The sequence below is a fragment of the Heterodontus francisci genome, chromosome 18, assembly GCF_036365525.1.
Source record: "Heterodontus francisci isolate sHetFra1 chromosome 18, sHetFra1.hap1, whole genome shotgun sequence".
NCBI classification, from domain to species: Eukaryota; Metazoa; Chordata; class Chondrichthyes; order Heterodontiformes; family Heterodontidae; genus Heterodontus; species Heterodontus francisci.
In genome coordinates this window covers 12,858,362-12,885,564 of record NC_090388.1, presented here as the reverse complement: position 1 = coordinate 12,885,564, position 27,203 = coordinate 12,858,362, and the positions used below count along the sequence as shown (strand labels likewise).

General features: G+C 42.1%; 1 long non-coding RNA gene across 3 annotated transcripts in view; it reads right to left on the bottom strand.

The window, feature by feature from the left end:
- The window catches only part of LOC137379450 (uncharacterized), an 82,398-nt gene that overhangs the window by 28,576 nt on the left and 26,619 nt on the right, over positions 1 to 27,203 (bottom strand). The window contains exon 3 of one of the 3 annotated variants that reach the window (XR_010976818.1): positions 8,615 to 8,752. The exons of 1 other annotated variant lie outside the window; for it this stretch is intronic. This is a non-coding gene — a long non-coding RNA (uncharacterized lncRNA). Of the gene's footprint in view, positions 1 to 4,814; positions 8,753 to 27,203 lie in introns of those variants that run through there. One more of the 3 variants, XR_010976817.1, reaches the window with a different exon arrangement.

The window sequence follows — 27,203 nt, the reverse complement described above, 5'->3', positions numbered from 1 at the left end:
TACGTGTCCCAAAATGGGAGCACCATTGCCATCAAGACTACACAGTTCTGATGACACAAACAAGGAGGTGTCTCACTTTTGCTACAGGGAATATGCAGCTTTGACCTTATTAAAAAGGATTATTAAATGTAGAAAATATGGATTGCTCAAATTGAAAATACATCGCAGCAGACATTCAGCAAAGTCAAGGAGGAATGGGAGAAAATGCCACATTAATATTTGTTTTCCATCATCCCTAGTTTGGGGTAGGGAAGTAAGGTTTATACAGATAAATGCAACTGCAAAAAAAAAAAACCTTACAAAAAAAGTTATTTTCACTTGGCTATTAAGAGTTTTAAATGGGAGCTTCCCTAAATAACCATCTGAAGCTTTAGTTTGTGTCAGCTGTGACTCAGGTGGTAGCAATTGCACCAGAGTCAGTAGGTTGTGGGTTCAAGTTGCACTCCAGAGACTAGAGCACAAAAGTCCAAGCTGACATTCTAGTACGGTACTGAGGGAATGCTTCCCTATCGAAGGTGCTGTCTTTTGGATGAGACATTAAACCAAAGCCTGACCTGCTCTCGGAGGTGGATGTGAGGAATAGCAGGGTAGTTACATGGTCAGTATTTATCCCTCAATCAACATCACTAGAAAAAGAGATTCAATACTAATTCAAATGAAACACATGGATTTGTTTCTCATGCAAATCACTGGATGAGGAAAAGTTGCATGAAGTCCAAGTCAGAAGAACAAGGAAAGCAAAGAATCAATGAAGGATTGGAGGTGCAGAGACAAGTACATTGATATTGTTTATTAGATGGCAGGATTTTTTTTTTTTTTTTTAAAAAGAAAAAGAACTTGAAGTCAGAAAGTGACTACCTTGGTTACTTGGAAAGGATCTGTCATTCTAGAGAGCTAGGGGAAGCAGATGCATCCAACTCTCTTGGCAGTCTGGGGTCTCAAATCACTAATTTATAATCTTAAACTATGTCAATTACGTGATGACGCTTCCATGTTGGCTTCAATAATGCTTCTGTGTTGGCTTCAGTAACATTAAAAACTGATGCAAGTACAATTGTTAATCAAAGCTTAAATAGAATGTAGTTTCAATAAATCTTTGAAGCTTCTGAAGAACTGTCTTTTGATAGATTAGTATAATCCCACCCTCAAGTTAATTAGGAAATCAAAATGGCTTCTTTGCAGCCCCTCTCTTCTCTCAACCTGTACAACACAGAGCACCTGTTTTTTTCATATCACATTAGAAACAGCAGGCAGAAAGGATGGTGTCTGTCAGTGGGAGATGGGAATTATTCTGTAGTGCCTGCTGTCTCACCAAAAGAATCAATGAGGCAAGCACTTAACACAGTTGAAGGTCACCTTCCATAGTGTTGCATGTACACACATGGCTGTTATGCAGTTACTGTGCCATCTGCACAGAATCTGTCATTGAACAGCAAATAGATGCCTCAGAATTTCAATAGAAAATCACTGGCTGGCTGGAACAAATGCATTGAAATATTAGGCATGCATAAGGCAATTTATGTTTACAAGTATACTGCTCTGAATATTCAGATTATTAAACCAGACCATCTAACTTATGCATTCTTCCAATCATGTGGAGGCTTATGAATGCTTTGAACATCTACCACCACTTTAATCTGTTGGTGTCGTATAAAGGAATAACCATCTCCTGAATGGATATTCCTGGTATGTGATGTGACATAATAGTCACCAGTGCGAAGGATTAAAGCTGCAACACGACTTCCTTTCCAATTCCTCTTGAATGGAAACATCTGCACACTAGAAGTTAGTGAGCTGGAAGCAATGGGCTAAATTTAAAACACGTTATTGTGCAAGTTTACAGCACTTTAATAGGCTTCCCAAGAGATCAAACTAGTCAAGTAATTCCAGAGTCATCTTTGCAGAGTTCATGCAAGACAAAGTTAAATAAATTCATTTTAAAATGCAAGAAATCAATTTCTAAACATGGTTTTAAATCATTAGTTTCCTCATTTAAATAACTAATAACTTTAGATGGATTTTAATGGACATTTAGCAAATCTAAACTCAGCCCTGTTGCATTGGTTCCATAAAATGGCAGGAAAATATATTTTTTGAAATCAAGACTTAAGTGAAAAACTGAGTCTTTGGTGAGATTTTATATATAATATATATTTTTAGGCTTTGGGGAGACCAAAGTGAGTACCGTGTACAGTTTCAGTCTACTTACCCAATGATGGTTATACTTGCCTTGGAGAGGGTGCAACAAAGGTTCATTAGATTGATTGCTGTGATGAGAAAGCTGACCTATGGAGGAAAGATTGAGCAGAAACGGCCTATATTTTCTAGAGGTCTGAAGAATGAGATGTGATCTCATTGAAATGTATAAAATTCTGAAAGGGTTTGACAGGGTAGATGCTGAGAGGCTGCTTCCCCTGGCTGAAGAGACTAGGACTAGGAACATAGGACTTAGGAGCAGGGAGGAGGCCATTTGGGCCTTCGGTAAGATAATGGCTGGTCTGGTTGTGGTCTCAACTCCACTTTTCTGTCGCCCCCCATAACCCTCAACTCCATTGTCTATCAAAAATCTATCTAACTCAGTCTTGAATAAATTCAATGACCCAACCTCCACTGCTTTCTAGGGAAAAAGAGAATTCCACAGACTAACAACCCTCAGAAAAACAAAATCTCCTCCCCTCCCCTAAGGGGAAACATCCTCCCAGTATCCAGTCCATCAAGTCCCCTCAGGATCTTGTATGTTTCAATAAGATCACCTCTTATTCTTCTAAACTTCAACGGGCACAGGCCTAACCTGTTCAACCTTTAAGATAAGCCCTTCACCCCTGGAATGAGTCGAGTGAACCTTCTCTGAACTGCTTCTAACCAATTATATCCTTTTTCAAATAAGGAGACCAAAACTGTACACAGTACTCCAGATGTGGTCACACAGACCCTGTACACCTGCAATAAAACTTCACTACTTTTATACTCACTTCCCCTTGCAATAAACACCAATATTCCATTTGCCTTCTTAATCACTTGCTGTACCTACATACTAACCTTTTGTGATTCATGTACCAAGACACCCAGATCCCTCTGTACCACTAAGTTCTGGTATCTCTCTCCATTTAAATAGTATACTGCTTTCTACTCTTCCTGCCCAAAGTTCATATTTATCCACATTATACTCCATCTGCCAAATTTATGCCCACTCAACCTATCTATAACCCTTTGTAGACTCTTGACAACTTACTTGCCTTCCTATCTTGGCATCGTCAGCAAATTTAGCTACCATACTTTTGGTCCCTCATCCAAGTCATTGATAAAGATGGTAAATAGTTGAAGCTGCAGCACTAATCACTGTGGTACTCCCCTAGTTACAGCTTGCCAACCCAAAAAAAGACCTATTTATCCCTACACTCTGCTTCAGACCACAGGGCGTAGTCTCAAGATAAGGGGTCAGCCATTTAGGACTGGTTTGAGGAGGAATTTTTTCCACTGAGGGTTGCAAATCTTTGAAATTCTCTACCCCAGAGGGCTGTGGATGCTCAGTTGTTTGGACTTAGCTGCGAGCAGAGCGTAGCGGCAACTGGCGGACCTGCGAGGAACCTGATCCGGAGCGTTAGCTGTCTGCGTCTCAGCGCACACTGAGACGCGAAAAAGAGGAAAAAAAAACTTAGTGACATCACGGGAATTCTGCAAGGTGATTGGTTGGGTAAGTAACAGCTTAGTGCATTTAAATTGCTTAAAAAAAAGGGGAAAGTTTTTTTAAAAACCTCAAGTGATAAGGTGAGTAGTACTACTTAAATTAGAGTAATTAAGGACTTCAGATTGTACTGGGTAGTGTTTGGAGTAGAACAAGACCCCTAGTGTAATTAGTATTTTTTTTTTAATAAAGGGAGTAACTAAATTAATTTAAAGGCAAGTCATGGCAGGACAGCTCAGCCCCGTGGTATACTCCTCCTGCACTATGTGGGAAATTAGTGATGCTTCCAGTGTCCCTGACAACCATGTGTGCAGGAAGTGTATCCATCTGCAGCTACTGACTACCTGCATTACGGAGCTACAACTGAGAGTGGATTCACTGCGGATAATCCGTGATGCTGAGGACATCGTGGATAGCATGTTTAGAGAGGTGGTCACACCGCAGGCAACAGCAGCACAGGCAGAAAAGGGATGGGTAACCACCAGGCGGACTAGTAGGCGCAGGCAGGTCCCCTGTGGCCATCCCCCTCTCAAACAGATAAACCGCTTTGGATATTGTTGGGGGATGACATCCCAGGGGAAAGCAGCAACAGCCAGGTCTATGGCACCAATGATGGCTCTGTTGCACAGCAGGGGGGAAAAAAAAAAAGGAGTGGAAGAGCTATAGTGATAGGGGATTCTATCGTAAGGGGTACAGATAGAAGTTTCTGTGGCCGCAAATGAGACTCCAGGATGGTATGTTGCCTCCCTGGTGCTAGGGTCAAGGATGTCACGGAGCAGCTGCAGGACATTCTGAAGAGGGAGGGTGAGCAGCCAGAGGTCGTGGTACACATTGGTACCAACGACATAGGTAGAAAAAGGGATGAGGTGCTGCAACAAGAATTTAGGGAGCTAGGTAGATTAAAAAGCAGGACCTCTAAGATTGTAATCTCTGGATTACTCCCGGTGCCATGTGCTAGTGAGTTTAGAAATAGGAGGATAGAGCAGATGAATGCGTGGCTGAGGAGATGGCGCAGGAGGGAGGGCTTTAGTTTCCTGGATCACTGGGTCTGTTTCTGGCAAAGGTGGGACCTGTACAAGTTGGACGGGTTGCACCTGAACCGGAATGGGACAAGCATCCTTGCTGGGAGATTTGCTAGTTCTGTTGGGGGGGGGGGGGGGGGGAGTGGGATACAAAGTGGAGGTACAGTAGGGGTTAATATAGAACAGAAAGCGAGAGTCTGCCTGGAAGGCAGAGCAAATATAGACCTGGTAAGACACAAGGGAAAAATGCAAGGTTGGATTGCATCTATTTCAATGCAAGGAGTCTTACTAGTAAGGCAGATGAATTGAGGGAGTTGATTAGCACATGGGATTATATTATTGCCAGAGACATGGTTGGGGGTGGGACAGGACTGGTAGCTCAATATTCCAGGGTATAGAATCTTCAGGCGCGACAGGGAAGGGGATAAAAGAGGAGGTGGCATTGCACTGTTGATCAAGGAGTCAATTACTGCAGTGAAGGATGATATCTTAGAAGGTTCCTCAAATGAGGCCATTTGGGTAGAACTTAAAAACAAAAAGGGGGCAATCACTTGGCTGGGTGTCTACTACAGGCCTCCAAATAGTCAGGAAGAGATAGAGGAGCAGATATGTAGGCAAATCTCAGAGGTGTGAAAATAATAAGGTAATAATAGTAGGGGATTTCAACTTCCCCAATATTAACTGGGATAGTCTTAGTGCAAAAGGCTTAAAAAGGGGGTGGAATTCTTAAAATGCATACAGGAGAGCTTTTTGAGCCAGTATGTAGGAAGTCCTACAAGGGAAGAGGCGGTACTGGACCTAATCCTAGGGAATGAAGTGGTAGAAGTTTCAGTGGGAAAGCATTTCGGGGATAGTGACCATAACTAAGATTTAAGGTAGTTATGGAAAAGGGCAAAGATGGACCGGAAATAAAGGTGCTGAATATGGGGAATGCCAATTTCAATATGATAAAACAGGATCTGGCCATAGCGGATTGGGAGCAGCTACTTGTAGGAACGTCTACATTAGACCACTGGGAGTCAAAGAGGAAATAGTGAGAATTCAGAGCTAACATGTACCCGTTAAGGTGAAGGGTAGGACTAACAGGCCCAGGGAACCTTGAATGTCAAGGGATATAGAGGATTGGATCAGGAAACAAAAGGAGGCTTGCGGCAGATCGCAAGCGCTTAAAACAGCAGAGGCACTAAAGGAGTATAGAAAGTGCAGGGTGGCACTTAAAGTAATTAGGAGAGCGAAGAGGGGGCATGAAAAAACACTGGTGGGCAAGATAAAGGAAAATCCCAAGGCGTTTTGTAAGTATGTTAAGGGTAAGTGGATAACCAGGGTAAGAGTAGGGCCCATTAGGGACCAACGTGACAATCTGTGTGGAGCCAGAGGATATAGGTGAGGTTTTAAATGATTACTTTTCATCGGTGTTCACTATGGAGAAGGACGATGTAGATGCAGAGATCAGGGAGGGGGATTGTCATATACTTGAACATATTAGCATTGAAAGGGAGGAATTATTAGCTGTTTTAGCGGGCTTAAATGTGGATAAATCCTCAGGTCCAGATGAGATGTATCCCAGGCTGTTATGTGAGGCAAGGGAGGAGATAGCAGTGGCTTTCACACAAATTTTCAAATCCTCTCTGGCCACAGGAGGTACCAGAGGACTGGAAGACAGCAATTGTGGTACCATTATTCAAGAAGGGTAGTAGGGATAAACCAGGTAATTACAGGCCGGTGAGACCATCAGTGGTTGGGAAAATATTGGAAAAAAATTCAGAGGGGCAGGATTAATCTTCACTTGGAGAAGCAGCGATCAATCAAGGATAGTCAGCATGGCTTTGTCAGGGGGAGATCGTGTCTAACTAACTTGATTGACACATCTAGTCTCCTCCTCGAAAAATTCAATGAGGGTAAAGCAGTCGATGTAGTAGACATGGATTTCAGTAAGGCTTTGGATAAGGTCCCGCATGGGAGATTGGTTAAGGTGGTAAGAGCCCATGGGATCCAGGAATTTGGCAGATTGGATTCAAAATTGGCTTAGTGGCAGGAGGCAGAGGGTAATGGTCAAGGGCTGATTTTGCGATTGGAAGCCTGTGACCAATGGTGTACTGCAGGGCTCGGTGCTGGGACCCTTGCTGTTTGTAGTGTACATTAATGATTTAAATGTGAATATAGGAGGTATCAGTAAGTTCGCAGATGACACGAAAACTGGTGGTGGTGTAAATAGGGAGGAAGAAATCCTTAGATTACAGGACGATATAGATGGGCTGGTAAAATGGGCAGAGCAGTGGTAAATGGAATTTAATCCTGAAAAGTGTGACGTAATGCATTTTGGGAGAATTAACAAGACAAGGGAATACACAATGGATGGTAGGACCCTAGGAAGTACAGAGGGTCAGAGGGACCTTGGTGTACTTGTCCATAGATCAATGAAGGCAGCAGCACAGGTAGATAAAGGTGGTTAGGAAGGCATATGAGATACTTGCCTTTATTAGCCAAGGCATAGAATATAAGAGCAGGGAGTTTATGATGGAGCTGTAGAAAATGCTACTTCGGCCACAGCTGGAGTACTGTGTACAGTTCTGGACACCACACTACAAGGAGGATGTGATTGCACTGGAGAGGGTGCAGAGGAGATTCACCAGGATGTTGCCTGGGCTGGAGCATTTCAGCTATGAAGAGAAACCGAAAAGGCTAGGGTTGTTTTCCTTGGAGCAGAGAAGGCTGAGGGGGGACATGACTGAGGTGTACAAGATTATGAGGGGCATTGATAGGAGGAAACTTTTTCCCTTAGCGGAGGGGTCAAGAACCAGGGGGCATAGATTTAAGGTAAGGGGCAGGAGGTTTAAGGGAGATTTGAGGAAACATTTTTTCACCCAGAGGGTAATTGGAATCTGGAACGCACTGCCTGAAGAGGTGGAGGGGGCAGGAACCGTTACAACATTTTAGTATTTAGATAACCACTTGAAGTGCCATAGCATACAGGGCTATGAGATTAGTGCAGGAATATGGGATTAGAATAGTTGGGTGCTGTACGGCCGGCACTGACACAATGGGCCGAAGGGCCTGTTTCTGTGTTGTATAACTCTATGGGAATCAAGGGATATGGGGATAGGTAGGAAAGTGGAGTGAGGTAGACAATCTGCCAGTCAGATCATTGCTGAACAGGCTTGAGAGGCTGTATGGCCTACTCCAGCTCCCTTTCTAATGTTCGCAGAATCTTGGCCCAAAGTGCAGGACACCAAAGTTAAAAGGTGAAGTAGTGATTAGATGACAAAATGCTTGGATTTTAAAAGCCTGTGAATTTGTAGGGAGGAAGGATATTGGTGAAAGAGGGTACAACTTGAGCGGTAAAGCCATTACACTGTTACTCGTGAAGTTTCATTTGAAAACAGTTAAAGCTGTGCATCCCAGCGTAACACCACATCTACTGTCGACCTCAAAGGGCAGCAGTACCGGAGGACAGTTCTTGGAACAGAGTTCATTGCTGAGCTCCATGTTGGCACCTGCTGCAGCTGCCACTATATCTGCTGTAATATAAAAATGGCACAAATACAGTTTGTCATATTCATCTTGGCTTCCATTAAAACAATCAGCAATGCAAGTAAATTAGTGCATTAATGAATAACTTTATAAAAACAGCAAGCTGTTTTGGAAAAGACAAACCCAGTTAATATGTACCCATAATATAAAACATTTATTAGTGGCATTAAGATCAGCTCTACTCGTTTTTAAACAGTATCAGGTCAGACTTCGCAACTTTTGGCGTCTCCTAAATGACGAGCAAAACAGATGATCAACTAGTCAGAGCCCTTCACATTCATAGTAACGGTGATCCTTCTGTAATTTTGTCATTAGTTCAGAGGGAATTCTTGGGAGAGTAGTTTCCCATGATAAACACATAACTGGGCAGTCATACCCACAGCAGCTGAGAGTTTCAAATAGGATTTTATGTCAGTTTTGTCCCACAGTCAGGCACCTGTTTGTGCATTCTCAACATGCTCCACAACATGTCCCCTTCCCTATCTCGCTATCACAGCATGTCGGAAGAAGGCACCTGCAATAAAAAAATAACCATGTAAATGAAGAAGTTCTTTAAAAAGGGAAGTATATCATGGCAGCACTGTGGCAAAACACCTACAGCATCACCAGGAACACACTGTGTACAATCGTTTCATCATAACTGAAAAATGTAACCATTTAGAATATACTTGCAGCATAAATAGAATACAAACCATAGTCCTGTAGTATATGATCGACAATGTTTCATGGAAAAGGTGGGTGGTTTATCCTCAGTCTAATTGTGCTATAAATTATGTAGACATCTATCCTCCATGTTTTTTTTGGCATCCTTCCATCTAAAATGGACATGCAACAAACACTCCATTTAGGTGGAGTGTCTTCTCTTTGTGCACCTTTGCTGATGGCTGTGAAGGACAATCCTCGAGAGACAGGCTCTTCTACAAGGGCTGTATATTAAGCTGCCAAGTGACACTAAGTTGTTTTCAGCATTGGCACTTGTTGAGCTGCTGTAGCAACTGGTCATCTTGGTAGTGTATGCCAGTCCACAGGATGTTTTGCCACTTCCCTCTTTCGCCAGCAAGTGACTCCCAGGTGCTACTGTTGACATTTAGGGCCTTCATGTCACCCTTGCAAGCATCCTCGAAGTGGAGCTTTGGACGCTCCACCGGTTGTCTGGTCCCGGCTACCTCACCATACTGAAGGTCCTTGGGTACACGACAGTCTTCCATTCTGCGGATGTGTCCAATTCACTGAAGCTGCCTCGGTTTGATTGGTGCCAACACACTCGGGAGCTCTGCCTTGAGAGGACTGCCGCATTTGTGATTTTGTCCTACCAGGATATACCCATAATGTGTCGCAGATAGCCAAGATGGAAATTATTGAGCTTCTTTTCCTGGGAGCTGCAAGTCGTCCATGTTTCACAGCCATACGACAAGGTTCTGAGGGTCAACTTGCTGTTACCCCATGTGCGTTTCAGGAGTTGGCCAAAGGAGGTAGCTGCTTTTCTTGTGTGCATAGAGTTCTGTATCAAGAGACAGATCATCTGTCATGGTGGTCCTAAGGCAGCAGAATTTGCAGTGGGGTGTTTCATGTGACCAGGGGCAGAAATGCAATACCTTGCCCCATGACCAGTTTTCTTGTTCTCCTTCACTATAAGCATCAAGTTACAGGCATGGGAGAGACAGTCCACGAGTCTTTGTAGCAGACTTTCCATGTGAACGACTAGCGCAGCATCAGCTGAGAGGAGTTCTCCAATGAGGCCACAATGTGTTTTTGTCATTGTTTCAGCCATAAATTGTAGAGCTTGTTGTCTCACCTAGTGTGCAAGTAGACTCCTTCCATTTCTGCAGAGAAGGCGAAGGTCAGAAGCATGGAGATGATGCCAGAGTGGGGGCTAGGACACAACCCTGTTTCACTCCATTCTTCACTCTGAAATGGTCAGAGCGCAGCCATCAAACTGTACAGTGCAGTGCAGGTCTAAATCGAATTCAGTAAATTCTGTACACTACATTGAAGTGCAGTTACAGGTGCAGAGTATTTCAATGGCAGTGAAATGCTTTGGGATTCCCAGAGGTCATGAAAAGGTGCGATATGAATGAGAGTTCTTTCTTCAATGACCCTAGTCTCTATCCTCCAGACACTATATTGCACTGCTTTCCCCCCCCCCCACCCTCAGCTACAAACTTGGTCAGTTTGTCATAAGTTAGCACTCAAAACATTAAAAGGGGTGGGGACTGGATAGTGCATTTACATACTGCTTTGTCATCTGTGTGACAGGACTGATTGAAAGTAAACAAATGGAGTGTCTGAGTCTTTCATGTAGCCAAGATAATTTGGTCTCCAGCTGATTTGTAGTCAGGTTCTGCAAGTTGCTATGGTGATCTGTTCTATGGTCTTTAACGAGGTATAATTTAATGGCCTTTTCTTTCTAGCCTGCTGGAGCTGATTATAGATTTTATACAACTTTTATTTATATGTATTTTTAACTAGAGGACCAAATCCAAGCCAGACATAAATGACGCCATGTGCATTTGCAGGTGTATTGCATGTACATATGAACATACGAATTAGAAGCAGGAGTAGGCCACTCAGCCCATCGAGCCCATTCTGCCATTCAATAAGTTTATGGCTGAACTGATTACTCCACATTTCCACCTACCCCCGATAACCTTCCACTCCCTTGTTTATCAAGAATCTATCTACCTCTGCCTTAAAAATATTCAAAGACTCTGCTTCCACCGCCTTTTGAGGAAGAGAATTCCAAAGACTCACGACACTCTGAAAAAAATTCTCCTCATCTGTGTCTTAAATGGGCAACCACTTATTTTTAAACAGTGACCCCTAGTTCTAGATTCTCCCACAAGGGGAAACATCCTTTCCACATCCTCTGTCAATACTCTTCAGGACCTTATGTTTTAATCAAGCTGCCTCTTACTTTTTTAAATTCCAACAGATACAAGCTTAGCCTATCCAATCTTTCCTAGTAAGACAGCCCACCCATTCCAGATATTAGTCTAGTAAACCTTCTCTGTACTGCCTCCAACGCATTTACATCCTTCCTTAAATAAGGAGACCAGTACTGTACATAGTACTCCAGATGTGGTCTCACCAATACCCTGTATAGCTGAAGCATAACCTCCCTACTTTTGTATTCAATTCTCCTTACGATAAACTATAAAATTCTGTTAGCTTTCCTAATTACATGCGAAACCTGTATACTAAACTTTTGCGATTCATACACTAGGACACCCAGATCCTTCTGCAATCTCACCTTTTAGATATGCTTTTTAAAAATTCTTCCTGCCAAAGTGGACAATTTCATACTTTCCCACATTATACTCCATTTGCCAGGTCTTTGCCCACTCACTTAACCTATCTATATCCCTTTGTAGCCCTCTTCACAAGTTACTTTCCTATCTGTCTTTGTGTCATCAGCAAATTTAGTGACTGTACCTTCGGTCCCTTCATCTAAGTCATTATATAAATTGTAAAAGGTTGAAGCCCCAGCACAGATCCCTGTGGCACACCACTCGTTACAACTGGTCAACCAGAAAATTACCCATTTATGCCTACTATTTCCTGTTAGCTACCCAATCTTCTATCCATGCCAATGTTACCCCGACAACATGAGCTTTTATTTTCTGCAATAACCTTTGATGTGGCACCTTATCAAATGCCTTCTTGAAATTTAAGTACAATACATCCACTGGTTCCCCTTCATCCACAGCACATGTAACTCCCTCAAAGAACTCCAATAAATTGGTTAAACACTATTTCCCTTTCACAAAACCATGGTGACTCTGCCTGATTACCTTGATTTTTTTTTTTTTTTTAAAATACCCTGCTATAATGTCTTTAATAATAGCTTCTAACATTTTCCCTATAAAAGATGTTAAGCTAACTGGCCTGTAGTTTCCTGCTTTCTGTCTCCCTCCCATTTTGAATAAAGGAGTTACATTCGCTACTTTCCAATCTAACGGAACCTTCCCCGAATCTAGGGAATTTTTGAAAATTAAATTGAATGCATCAACTATCTCACTAGCCACTTCTTTTAACACACTAGGATGAAGTCCATCAGGACACAGGGACTTGTCAGCCCGCAGCTCCAACAATTTGTTCAGTACCACTTCCCTAATGATTGTCATTTTCTTGAGTTCTTCGCTCCCTTCCATTTCCTGACTTACAGCGAATACTGGGATGTTACTTGTATCCTCAATAGTGGAGACCAATGCAAAATCTGTTCAATTCATCTGCCATCTCTTTATTATCCATTATTAATTCCCCAGATTCATTTTCTATAGGACCAACGCTCACTTTTTATTTATTTTTTAAATTTTATTTAGAGATGCAGCACTGAAACAGGTCCTTCGGCCCACCGAGTCTGTGCCGACCAACAACCACCCATTTATACTAATCCTACAGAAATCCCATATTCCCTACCACCTACCTACACTAGGGGCAATTTACAATGGCCAATTTATCTATCAACCTGCAAGTCTTTGGCTGTGGGAGGAAACCGGAGCACCCACGCGGTCACAGGGAGAACGTGCAAACTCTGCACAGACAGTACCCAGAATCAAACCCAGGTCCCTGGAGCTGTGAGGCTGCGGTGCTAACCACTGCACCACCCTACTTTGTTAACATTTTAAAAAAAATATATCTATATAAACTCTTACTACGTGTCTTTATATTTCTAGCTAGCTTTCTCTCGTACTCTAATTTTACCTTCCTTATCAGTAGTGAGACTGGGCTTCTCAACTCAGTTCCAAGTGAGCATGAGCCCCAAATTACTCCATCTGGAATAGGAGGACAATGCAGAGAATGGCCGGCTAGGGAAAAATATAAAAAGCTCAAAGTACATCGATAGTGCAGAGGAAGCTTTACTCTGCAGTTGGTCACGTTCAACTTTACTTGGTGCTATAAATTGTGGCTCTGCCCTAGATGTTCCAGTATCAGCACTGCTGGTCACACCTGTAAGTAACCACACTTCAGTCTGAGCCAGTTTTGCCCAATACCCAATTGGAAGGTATCATAACCCAAGATGTAACAATGGTACTGTGTGATCTGAACTGGATATTCATCTTATACACACGTTTACACATGTGCTTCTCCAAGACTAATCGTTGAGTGGTTTTGTTTTACACTCAGCAACCGAGTGATCAGAATGTCAAATCTTGTTTATCAACCAACTCAAATTTCTTTTCCAATTTCACTGTTTAAATGTTTGTTCAAATCTATTCAACGAGAAGAGTCAGAAATACCAGACACTTAGGAAAGTTACTGATACTGCAGTGAAAAGCAAAAAAAAAAACCCAGATACACTTTAGCTTCAACTACAACATATACAAGAATTAAACAAAAATGAACTTAACTGGGTCTGCTTATGTTGTACAGAGAGTGGGTAGGAATTGAGTTGCTACAGACGGCTCCTAAAACATAGGCGTCAAAACTGAAGGTTGGAACAGGCCAAGAAATATATATATTTCTATGTGCAGTAATGATGGATACATCCAAATTGAGAACACCAAGACCCTTTAACATTGGAAGTTTGAAATGTTTGCGAATTAATAGGAACATTTGTTTAATATATGTGGCCTGAAAGGCTTCATAGTATCCACATACAGCAAACCACAAAAACAAACAGCTTGTAAACTTCTGCCTTGGAACAATTGTGATGGCACTGATCACCTGTTGAAGCAGGCTGTAAATTTAAACATGGAAAATTTCTCCAATGGTTATGTGCAGTGTAAAAGGTGTTTATGTTATCATTACACATAGCAACCAGACCAAGCCATGTTCTTGAACAGGGTAGGAATCTGAAATGTACAATCTGCACAGCACTGCTATTTCATAAAAAATACTTCATTAATAGAAAGCCTTTTATGACCCCAGGATATCTCAAAGCACTTTTATAGCCGATGAAGTACTCTTTGAAGTGTAATCACTGTGGTAATGTATGAAACGCAACAGCCAATTTGTGCACAACAAATTCCCACAAACATAATGACAAACATAATCAATCAGTTTTTAGGATATCGATTGAGGGATAAATATTGGCCAGGATAATCAGGGACAGCTTGCTCCTGCTTTGAGATAGCGATTATAGCAATTTTTACATCCACCGGAGAGCGCAGACGGAGCCTCGGTTTAACATCTCATCTGAAAGACAGCACCTCCAATAGTGCAGCACCCCTTCAGTACTGAATTGGAGTTATAGCCTTGGTTTTTGTGCTCAAATCTTTGAAATTGGACTTCAACACACAAACTTGTGACTCAGGAGAGAGTTCTACAACTGAGCCATACCTGACACTGGATACATAGAACATGCAGTACAGAAGCAGAGCATTCGGCCCGACTAGCTACATGATTCTCCTCCCATTTCATCTACTTAATCTCAGCATATCTTTCCATTCCCCTTTTTCTCATATGCTCATCTACTTCCTTTTTGAAAGCATCTGAACTATTTGCTATCTACCATAGTGAGGTGCACATTTAACCACTCAAGTCATTTCTCCTATTCCCTAATTGGATTTATTGGTCAAATTCAAAATTGCATTTTTAAAAAAAGATTCTCACTGCCATTTTGTTTGTTGGTAAAATTGAGAGAACTATCCGATTGTTTAAACTAAAAGCAAAGCGACAGTCGACAATCTTAATCCACTATAGCCATGATCCTAAAAAAGTGTCAGCTGAAACTGGAAGTGGTTAAAATTCTCAGTGCTCAATTTTTTTTTTTAAAAACAAAGTAGCCCCAGTAAAGGGTTTGCAAAAATGTAACCAACATTCTTTTAATGTATGCTTGAATGCTCACTGCCAGAAAATTCTTCCACTTCGAACTGTTCTTCGTCTGATTGCACATCACTGAACTTGAAAACTTGAGTCTTTTTGAATATAAAGAATTTAAAAAGTAGAATCAAAAACCCACCCTTCCTCATTAAAAGCAAAACTGATGAAAAGCTTCAGCCTCCAGGATGAACATTTCCCCACCACCAACCTGCCTACCACCCACCCCTCCCCCACCACCTCAAATTAAGATTTTCACCCTCTTGTGAGCTGCTGGTTTTCTTACACTGGTCAACAGGATTGGGAACTCATCATTCTGCTCAGAGGCCAGAGATAGTGCTAAAATTCAAAAAATAAACTTTAGGATACCCATCCACCTCTCCTCTGCCCACCATTCCCCCTGCAACCACCCCCATCCCCCTTTCATGGTGATTTATCCAATGAATTGCTTTGATGATCAATCTCCAGAGGAAAGGGATTCATGTAGCAGGTAACCAGAACGGCAAAGTTCCTGAACGACTGGGATTATGCTGTACAAGGTTTATAATTTAAAAATCACTTCCATTCAAAATTAATCTCTACTTGCCTCAATTTTCCTTTATTTCCATCTTTTCACACTCAGTAATGCTTTGTCAATGTTTTAGCTGTGCATGCATATGCTCTTGAAGAAACCCAAAATAAAAAGACAGTATTTGCTCCTTTAGAAACCAATCCTACTATTTTTCAGTTGCTTTATCATGTGGTTCTATATTGATCATTCACACATTATGCACCCTTCTGTACACGTCAAGTTGAAAATTCAGTTCAAATCAACAAACCTAAAACTATTTTGTCATACAGACTGTAACTGATCAGACAGTTTTTCCAACTTCAATATCACCAGTTTTAAAGCTGTAACACCTGACACCTCATATACCAAGTCTCTCCCCCCGCCCCCAAACACCACCTGTAGCAGATCTCCTGCATCATTGCTCACTGGTCTGGAGCACAGCTGCACTGTTTAACTGCTAACTTGGCCTGGAATTTCCAACCACATTCATATCACCAAGATCATCTACTGCCACCTCTAACATTGCCTGACTCCACCCCTGCCTCAGCTCATCACTCACCACGCCTTTTGTTCCCTCTAGACTCAACTATCCCAACACTCCTTTGACTGCCGCCTACCCTCCATAAACTTGAGCTCATTGAAAAACTCTGCTGCCTGTATCCTGACTTGCATCAAGCCCCATTCACCCATCACCCAGTGTTCACTGACCTACACTGACTCCTGGTTGAGCAACATCTCAATTTTAAAATGCTCATCCTCGTTTTCAAATACCTCCCCATCACTAGCCCCATTACCCTTTGGGATATCTGAACTCCTCCAGTTCTGGCCTCTTGTGTAGCCCTGATTTTAATGGCTGCATAGGCTCCTAGCTGTGGAATTCCATCACAAAACCTCTGTTCTTCACCATGCTCTTTGACCAAGAGTTTGGTCATCTGTCATATCTCCTTATATGGCTGGGTGCCAAAATTTGTTTGGTAACACTCCAGTACAGCACCTTGGAATGTGCTATACAAGTTGTTGCTGGATCACTGTTCTAAACAGACAAATCCAGCAATTCAAGTGCATTGTGAACTGAATGCTGGGTAGTTGGAATGGTTTGTAAATTTCAGGTTGGGGCTTTTTACTCTAGGAGAGAAAGCTGAGAGGTGACTTGAGGTGTCTTTTGAAATTATGAAGGATTCAACAGGATAGGCAGAGAGATGTTTCCATGATTTAGTTTTGGACTCCCGCTGCCCACAAGATTATCACCAACAAATCCAGTATGGAATACAGGAGAAACTGCTTTCCCCAACAGAATTGTTAAAATGTGGAACTCAACCATATGGAGTAGTTGTGGTGAATAGCAAAGACGCATTTAAAAAGGGGAAGCGAGATATGTACATGAGAAAAAGGAATAGGACATGTTGCTGGGGCTAAACCAAGAGGCTTGAGAGGAGGTTTGTATGGAGCACAAAACAATGGCACAGACCAGTTTGGCTGAATTGCATTTACAACACAGAAACAGGCTATGTAATTCAATGTAAATTTCAGGTTTCCTGGCACTGACTGGATTTTTTAAAAAAGTAACAGCTTGAATAGATACCCATTGCCTTCCTGCTTTACCTTTTACCCTCCTAAAAGCCGCAACTCTGCTAAGATACAATCCCAACAATGCCCCCATTTAGATTACCCAAATAGTGCCTCAATTCATGGGTCAGCTGAGTGTTGGGAGGCCATTCTCCTGTAGGTTATTTATTAAAAAGAAAACTCTGCCATTTAATGTGAAGGTTCATTTTCTACTCTACAATGACTGCACTATAAAAAGTAGTTAGAATTATCCAATGGTTACAGCACAGAACAAGGCCATTCAGCCCATTGCGTCTGTACCAGCTTTCAGAGCAACTCATTAAGTTCCACTCCCCACCTTTTCTTTGTAACCTTGCAAATCTCTTTTTGAAAACCACAATTGAACCTGCCTCCACCACACGTCTCAGGCGCTGCATTCCACATCCTACCCACACGCTGTGTAAAAAAAAAAAAAATGTTTTTCATGTCACCTCTGGTTCTTTTGCCAATCACTTTAAATCCATGTCTTCTGGTTCTCAGCCCTTCCACCAAAGGGACCGATTTCTCCCCATCTACTCTGGCTATACCCCATGATTTTGAAAACCTCTTTCAAATCTCCTCTCAGAGAACCTCAGCTTTGCCAATCTATCCATATAACAGAAGTCCCTCATTCAGAGGGCCATTCTCTAATTTTTCTGCACCCTCTCCAATACCTTCACATCCTTCCTAAAGTGTGGTGCTCAGAGTTGGACACAATATGCCAGAGGACACCAATTTAAGGTAATTGGCAAAAGGACTGGTGACAAAAGCAGCAACAGCAGCATGAGGAAAAACGTTTAGTGTGTGATTAGGATCTGGAATACACTGCCCAAGAGTGTGGTGGAGGCAGATTCAAATTGAGGCCTTCAAAGAATTGGATAATTATCTGAAGCAAAAAAAATTGCAGGGCTATGGGGAAAAGGACTACGTGAGTTGCTCTTCCAGAGAGGTGGCATGGACATGACAGGCTGAACGGTTACAGCACAGGAGGAGACTATTCTAAGATTCCATGATTGAGGCCAAACCATGATTGAACCTGCCTCCACCACACATCTCAGGCACTGCATTCCAAATCCTACCCACACAGTGTAAAAAAAAAAGATTTTCATGTCATCTCTTGTTCTTTAGCCAATCACTTTAAATCCATGTCTTCTGGTCCTCAGCCCTTCCACCAATAGGAACAGTTTCTCCCCACCTACTCTGTCTAGACCCCCTTTACAAAGATTTTTTTTTAAAAATTCATTCATGGGATGTGGGCATCGCTGGCTAGGCCAGCATTTATTGCCCATCCCTAATTGCCCTTGATAAGGTGGTGGTGAGCTGCCTTCTTGAACCGCTGCAGTCCATGTGGGGTAGGTATACCCACAGTGCTGTTAGGAAGGGAGTTCCAGGATTTTGACCCAGTGACAAGTGAAGGAATGGCGATAGTTCAGAGTCAGGATGGTGAGAGACTTGGAGGGGAACTTGAAGGTGGTGGTGTTCCCATGCATTTGCTGTCCTCGTCCTTCAAGTTGGTAGAGGTAGTGGGTTTGGAAGGTGCTGTCTAAGGAACCTTGGTGAATTGCTGCAGTGCATCTTGTAGATGGTACACACTGCTGCCACTGTGCACCAGTGGTGGAGGAGTGAACGTTTGTAGATGGGGTGCCAATCAAGCGGGCTGCTTTGTCCTGGATGGTGTCAAGCTTCTTGAGCGTTGTTGGAGCTGCACCGATCCAGGCAAGTGGAGAGTATTGCATCACACTCCTGACTTGTGCCTTACAGATGGTGGACAGGCTTTGGGGAGTCAGGAGGCGAGTTACTCACCGCAGGATTCCTAGCCTCTGACCTGCTCTTGTAGCCACGGTATTTATATGGCTACTCCAGTTCAGTTTCTGGTCAATGGTAGCCCCTAGGATGTTGATAGTGGGGGATTCAGCGATGGTAATGCCATTGAATGTTAAGGAGAGATGGCTAGATTCTCTTTTGTTGGAAATGGTCATCGGCACGAATGTTACTTGCCACTTATCAGCCCAAGCCTGGATATTGTCCAGGTCTTGCTCCATTTTTACACTGACTGCTTCAGTATTTGAGGAGTCACGAATGGTGCTGAACATTGATGATTGCACAATGAACATCCCCACTTCTGACCTTATGATTGAAGGAAGGCCATTGATGAAGCAGCTGAAGATGGTTGGGCCTAGGACATTACCCTGAAGAACTCCTACAGTGATGGCCTGGAGCTCAGATGATTGACCTCCAACAACCACATGACTTCCTTGCTTTTGTACTCTGTGCCTCTATTTATAGAGCCCAGGATCCCACCCATTCGCCTTATTAACCACTTTCTCAACCTGCCATGCTACCTTCAATGATTTGTGCACATAACCCCCAGATTCCTCTGCTCCTGCACCTAACTTAGAATTGTACCCTTTAAAAATTTATATTCCCTTTCCTCATTCTTCCTATCAAAATGTATCACCTCACATTTTCCTGCATTAAGTTTCATCTGCCCTGCATCCATCCATTCCACCAGCCTTATGTCCTCTTGAAGTCGATCACGATCCTCCTCAGTTCACAATACTTTCCAATTTTTGTGTTATCAGCAAATTTTGAAATGTTCTCTGCATACCCAAGTCTAGGTCATTCATATATGACAAAAAGCAGTGGTTCTTGTACTCATCCCTGGGGAACTATATACTGTCCTGCAGTCTGAAAAACAAGCGTTCATCACTACTGTTTTGTGTCACTCAGCCAACTCTGTATCCCTGCTGCCACTATCCCACCATGGGCTTTAACTTTGCTGACAAGTCTGTTATACAGCACTTTATCAAATGCCTTTTGGAAGCCCATGTACACCACAACCATATTACCCTCATCAGCTCCCAGTTCAAAAAAAACTCAAGCAACAAGCTAGACACAATTTACCTTTAACAAATCCATGCTGGCTTCCTTAATTAATCCACATTTGTCCAAATGACTTAATTTTGTCCCAGATTATAGTTTCTAAAAGCTTTTCCACCAAGGTAAATTACCTGGTCTGTAGTTGCTGGGATTATCTTTACACCCTTTTTTTGAACAAATGTGTAATATTTGTAATTCTCCAGTCCTCTGGCACCACCCCTGCATCTAAGGAGGATTGGAAGATCATGGCCATTGTCTCCACAATTTCCACCCTTATCTCCCTCTGTGTCCTTGGATGTATCTGATCCGGGCCTGGTGACCTATCAACTTTTGATCACAGCCAGCATACCTACTCTTTAATTTCAAGTTTTAGCTCATCCAGTATCAACTACCTCCCCTTTCACTGGCTTTGGCAGGATTATCTTCCTTGGTAAAGACAGATGCAAAGTACTCATTTAGTACCTCAGCCATGCCCTGTGCCTCCAGGAATAAATCCTCTTTGTTCCCTAAATAACCAGATTCCTACTTTTTTCACTCACTATTTATATGCCGACAGTCAACTTCTGGATTCCCGGTTAGCTGCCAGTCTCATTTCTTTTTTCACTTCTCCTCTGAACTTTCTATATTTAGCCTGTTTCGCATTTTATCAACCCGACAGCTGTTATACACACCCTTTTTCAGCTTTGCCTTAAATCATCCAGGGAGTTCCAGCTTTGTTTTTCTCACCCTTCCCTCTCATAGGAACGTACCTCAACTGGACTGTACCCAAACTATCTCCTCTTTAAAAGGCAGCCCATTGTTCAATTATAATTTTGGCTGCCAATCTTAGGTTCCATTTTCCCTGGGCCAGATCTGTTATGACCCCATTGAAATTGGCCCTTAATTAATTCTGGATTGTTCCTTGTTCTTTTCCATAGCTATCCTAAACCTCATGATGCCATGATTACTGTTCCCCAAATATTTCCTGACTGACACTTTATCCATTTGTCCTACCTCATTCCCCAGAACCAGATCCAGCAATACCTCCTTCCTCATAGGGGAATTTTCTAGATCAATGTTTTTGGCCCAAACACAAACTTTCCCCCTCTCTGCCCTTTACACTATTATCCTTATATAGACAGGGATAGTTAAAGTCCCCGAATCTCACTACTTTAGTTTTTACATTCCTCTCATTTCCTTGCAAATTTGTTCCTCCTTTTTCCACTAGTTGGTGGCCTATAGAATACACCCAGTAGTGTAACGGTACTGCTATTGTTTCTTGGCTCTAACCAAATAACATTCAGTCCTTGACCCCTCTAGGACATCCCCTCTCGCCAGCACCATTATCCTTAACCAATATTGCTACCCCTCCTCCTTTCTTTTCCTTCCCATCTTTCTTGAACACCTTGTATCCATGAATATTTAGTACCCAGTCCTGTCTTTTTTTCCCAACCAGGTCTCTTATTACCACGTCATCATATTACCATGTGGCAACATGCACCTGCAGCTCACCAACCTTAATCACATCCCGTGCATTCACATACATACACAGTAAATCCAATTTAGGCCTTATTGCATTCCCTCTTACTCCGGTCCAACCAAATAGCTTACAATTTCTTAGTCTAGTGCTGTCTCTCCCAATTCTTTGTGCACCTCATTTGTCCTCTCCATTAACTCCTGGTTCCCATCCCATGCCAAACGAGTTTAAACCCTCCCCAATAGCACTAGCAAACTACCCCACAAAGACATTGGTCCCAGTTCTGTTCAGGTGCAACCTGTCCAGCCTGTACAGGTTTCCCCCACCAACACCTGCCCCCCCACACCCCAGAACTGACCCCAATGTCCCAGCCATCTAAAGCCCTCCCTCCTGCACATTTTCCGGTCACATTTTCATCTGCTCTATCCTATTTCTATACACACCAGCACATGGCACTGGGAGTAATCCAGAGATTACTGCCTTTGAGGTCCTCCTTGCTAATTTTTTTCCTAGCTCCCTGAAATCTGCCTAGAGGACCTCGCCTCTTTCTACCAATGGTTGTTGATACAGATATAAAACATTACCCCTGACTGTACACCCTCACCCTTCAGAATGCTCAGCAGCTACTCAGTGGCATCCTTGACCTTAGCACCAGAGAGGAAACATACCATCCTGGATTCATGTCCAAGACCACAGAGGCGCCAGTCTGTTCCCATAACTATAGAACCCCCATCACTCCTACTTTCCTAATCATTTTCTTGCCCCCTATACAGCTGAGCCAGCTGTAGTGGTGTGGACTTGGCTGCACTTCCCAGATGAGCTATCACTCACTAGTATTCAAAACTGAATAATAGTTGGAGGGAAAGATGCACTCAGGGGACTCCTGCACTACCTGCCTGGTCCTCCTTGACTGTCTGGCAGTCAGTCACTCATTCCCTCTCTGCCTGCACACCCTCAAGCTACAGGGTGATCACTTTCAGAAAAATGCTATCCACAAAAACTTCATCCCTTGCAGATGCACTGCAGTGATGTCAGCTACTGCTCAAGCTCAAACCATGAACTTGAGATGCTCCAGCTGACATTTCCTGCACATGTAGATGTCCAGGATATGAGAAGCATCCCGTAGGTACCACATGGAACAGGATGTGCACTCCATGAGTCCGAGATGCCCTGCGACGCTTCCATTTATTAGACTATTAACTGACTTAACAGAAAAACACATGACTTAAACATTCACCAATCAGCTACTTCCCTGTGCAGACATTACTTTAAAAAAATTATATATTTTAGCGAACTATTTATATCTCAGATTTAAATTTACTGAAAAATTCAGAACCCTTTAGTGTTACTGTTCCTTGCTATTTAAATTTTAACTTTATTCCCTAGATCTGATATTACAAATCAATGTTCAATTAATTGATAAATCAAAATGGCTATCAAGCACTTTGAAGTCATGAAAGGCACTAGAGATTTTTTTGTTCAGAAAGATCGATTCCAGGAATGCAGTTTGTGTACTCCTCTCAAACTTCCTATAAAATCCAATCAGAAATTGTCAAGTCATGCACTTTTGATTTTGTCTGTTGCATAACCTTCAATATCTTTACAATTAACGGTAAAGACTTGTAGCCCTGTAGGTTTCTTTCCTACCTCACGAGCAGAATGAGTCAAGAGTGCTCATATTGCTTAGCAACGACAGAAAGCAAAGCTACACCACATAAAATGTATTTTCTCAAATAGCCAGACTTTTCTATTTCAGAGCACACCAACATTGTTGTGGGATTTGAAGGAAAAACAGCAAGTAATTGAAGGCCAAGAAAATGTAAACATACTTTGAAAAAATGTGGGGCAGTAAAACTTCACCCTGTTGCCCCAACTGTTGCCTTCCATTTTTTGGCAGCACAGACTGATATACAAAACCATTGTCCCAAAAGTTACTTCACCCAAGTGGCCACTCTTAACCTAAAAGGGTTTCAAATGAACAATTATATCCTTATCCTATGTCTATACATGCCAATAACCAGCAGGCATTTATGGACAGCAAACAGTGGGAACTATGACTCAAAAAAAATAGACAAATCTCATGTTTACAAACTGCTCAATATACTAGAAGTCACCAGAATACAAGTTTTGTTATAGAACCTGAAATTTCAAAAATACAATGTCTTAAGCCCCAATAGCTATTCTGATTAAATGGCAACACTTTCAAAATCTATTGTGTTCAATCAGTAAGATCTACCAAGATTGAAACATCTCCAAACCCAAAATTAATTCATACCAAGGAAAAGCATGAGCTTGAATGCCAACCAATGAGGGGAACTGGAGAGAATGCTGGTACAGGTATACAATACTGTTATTGCAATCTGGTGGGAGTGTCTGAATACAAATGTGATGCTTCTAATATTTTTTTTTTAAAAAAAGGTTACATAATTAATATTCACTTCCTCACTTGAAACACAGCACCATCTAGAGAAATGAAACGGCAGGCTGCATAATTTAAGAAATGAGGGAAAAACTAAGTTACATTGATATAGGAAACTTGGAATTCATAGCGCTTTTAAAATGTAACAAAACATTCCACGACGCTTCACATTTAAGCAGACAGAAGCGGAGCTAGAGAGGGAAATTCGAAAGGAGTGACCAAAAATGTGGAGAGTCACTTCAAACAAAAAAGATGGAGATGTAGAGGCTGAGAATTTAGGGAGGGAGTTCCGAAAAAATAAAGAGAGGGAGACAGACAGTTCGAGGGTCTGTCATTAACAGGGAGGAGAGGCGGGGGGAGAAAAGGAAAAGGCCAGAGTTGGAGCAACAATGCACTTGAGAGCAGTTATAGGCTGCAGCAGCTTGCACAGACAGGCAAAAGTGGGGCAAGGCCATGTACTGATCTATAGATGAGGATTTTAAAATATGCGTTAGGGGACAGGAAGCTAGCAAAATGCGAGTAGGGACAGGAGTAATGCGCAAATGGGGTAAGAAGTGAGCAGCAAGATATAGCTGATGGAGGAGGAAGACAGTAAGCTAGCAAGTAGGGTGTTGGAAAAGTCAACTTTGGAAATGAAAATGACATGCACAAGCTTTCAACTTTAGATCTGCTGCTGAGGTGCAAGTAATTCTGGTAAAATTGACAGGCTTTAAAGATCAACTGAGGTTCAAATGGGATGTCAAGTTTGTGAATGTTTTGGTTCAGTATGCCAATAGATGAGACAGAGTTTGCAGCTTCAGTCTTTCACAACACTGGGCTGATGTCAGACAGTATAGAGAGACAGCCAGAAGGTGGAGATACAGCTGGATGTTACTGGCATACAAAAAAGGAAAAAAAAAGTTAATGGCACCAAAAGGCAACAGATCAAAAGGATGATTATTGGGGAAAACCTGCTGACAGTGCAAAGAGAGGATGTCAATACAGAGATATGCACTGGCCTTCCTACCTAACCAAACATATAGCTGTTTAGTGTAGCAGGATGTCATGTCAAACACTGCAGATTGGTTAAAAGGGGACAAGGTAGGGCAATCCAACATGATCATTTGCAGGGAATGCCATTCTATCTGGCATCAAGATTGTTTCTTTAACTACATTTACATGGTACCTTTCATGACCTCAGGATAGCCAAAAAGCACTTACAGCCAATGAAGTACTTCTGAAGGGTAGTCACTGCTGTAATGTTGCCATCCAAGGAACATGCAATTTAGCACTTTTTTACATTTTAATTTATGATCAGCAAGTCAAAGCATGCAACAGATCATCAGATGGAACCTTATGAATTAAACAGCTTCATAGGCAGACTCACTTATAATTGGCTTTCACCAAGCTAGATTGGCTCCTTGTTGCAATACTTCAAATTTAAAAATGTTTATCCTTGCACTTAAATCTCTCCAGTGCTACAACCCTTCCCGAGTGCTCTTCCTGACTCCAGCCTCCTTTCATCCCATCACTGGCATTTGTCTAGGGCTTCAGCTGCCTTGACCCCTAGCTCTGGAATTCTCAAACTCTTTCCCCTATCCATATCCCTCTTTAAGGCCTTCCTTAAAGCTACCTCAGACTAAGCTTTTGGTTATTCAATTTTTTGGTTCAGCATCTATTTTCCCCCCTTGCAACTCAAACACATTGCAACCTTTTTTTGGCAAGTTTAAAGGATGCTACATAAATGCAAGTTGCTGGAATGACCAGAAATGAATGACAAACAGTTCTTGACTATTTCATATTTTCACACTACCTTAAAGTTTTGCATGGCTGTGAATCAGTTAACACCAGATTGTGTTCATCACCCTAGCAACAGCAAAGGTTCACACAATACCAGTTCTGATGTCACTGACAGATTCTATAGTTTGAGCAGAACAAATACACAACAGCTTGTAAAGAGATGTCACAGCAGTTTCATACCACATTATGATGTTGCTAAATGGATTTCGTACCAATCCAAAATGATTTAGATAGGTCAAGGACTACATACATCCACTGTACTGATATGTTTACATGAGAGTATAAAAATTTTCATCCACAAAACAGCAAGCAGCCTACCCACACTGCACTATAACAAATCTGCAGATATTTAATGCTAGTTTCCATAATAAACATTGCAAATAAAAATTCACTGAAAAGTATATGACTTCAGACTATGGACTAAAACTGCTGACACTAATGAATTTAACTACTAGCCAATTTTGTTTTCAAAATGAAATGGGTTTTAAGACGCTATAAAATTAAGAAATATGATCTAACTGCAGTTCTGTCTTCCTTGAACACAGATGCCTTGGCACAGAATTCCTTGAACAAAAAAAAAAAATACCTCAAATTCAGAAATGCAACTTTTAAACCAGAGTAGCATCATTTCAAAATGCTCCCAAAAAGACACTTGGGGCCCATCAGCCAACTTCAATGTTAACTTAAAAGTTTGCACTTGGAATCACTGAATTATTCAACACCATCAGTTCCAGGTTATTTAACCGATGTTCATTACAGAAGAGGTTCCCTCCTTCCTTCTCAAGCAATTCCTTAAAACCAAAGCTGTTCACTATAGCACGCTCTTCAAAGTAGCAGTGACCAAAGGCACTCTCCTCCCTGTCCCTGGCAGTTGAAGTGCTATGATATAGCAGTCAGTGGACTAAATTATTCTTCACTTACATGCACAAAGTCAGTCTACTAGCACTATTTCTGCAGACTGATTAACCAATGTCTGGCTGGCTACAGCAACATGAAAAAGACAGACCTATGCTTTTCACATTCTTAGGATGTCACAAAGCACTTTGCAGCCAATGAAGTACTTTTGGCATGACATGCAGCCAGGGCTCAGTGGCAGTGCTTGCCTGAGTCAGAAGGTAGTGGGCTGAAGGCTCACTCCAGAGTCTTGAGCACAAAATCCAGGCCAACACTCAGTGCAGAACTGAGGGAGTGCTGCACTGTCAGAGGCATGTCTTTTGGATATGACATTAAACCAAGGCTTCGCCTGCCTGTCAAGTGGATGCAAAAGATCCCATGACACTATTTGAAAGATAAGAGGGTGAGTTCTCCCCAGTGTCATGGCTAACAATTAGTCAACCAACACCCCTAAAACAGCTTATATTAAAAAACAAATTGGTCATGGGATGTGAGCATCACTGGCAATGCCAATATCTGTTGCACATCCCTAATTGCCCTCGAGAATGCGGTGGTCAGCTGGTGGTCATCTGATCATTATTTCATTGTTGCTTGTGGGATCTTGTGTGCAAACTGGCTGCTGCATTTCTTGCATTAGAGAC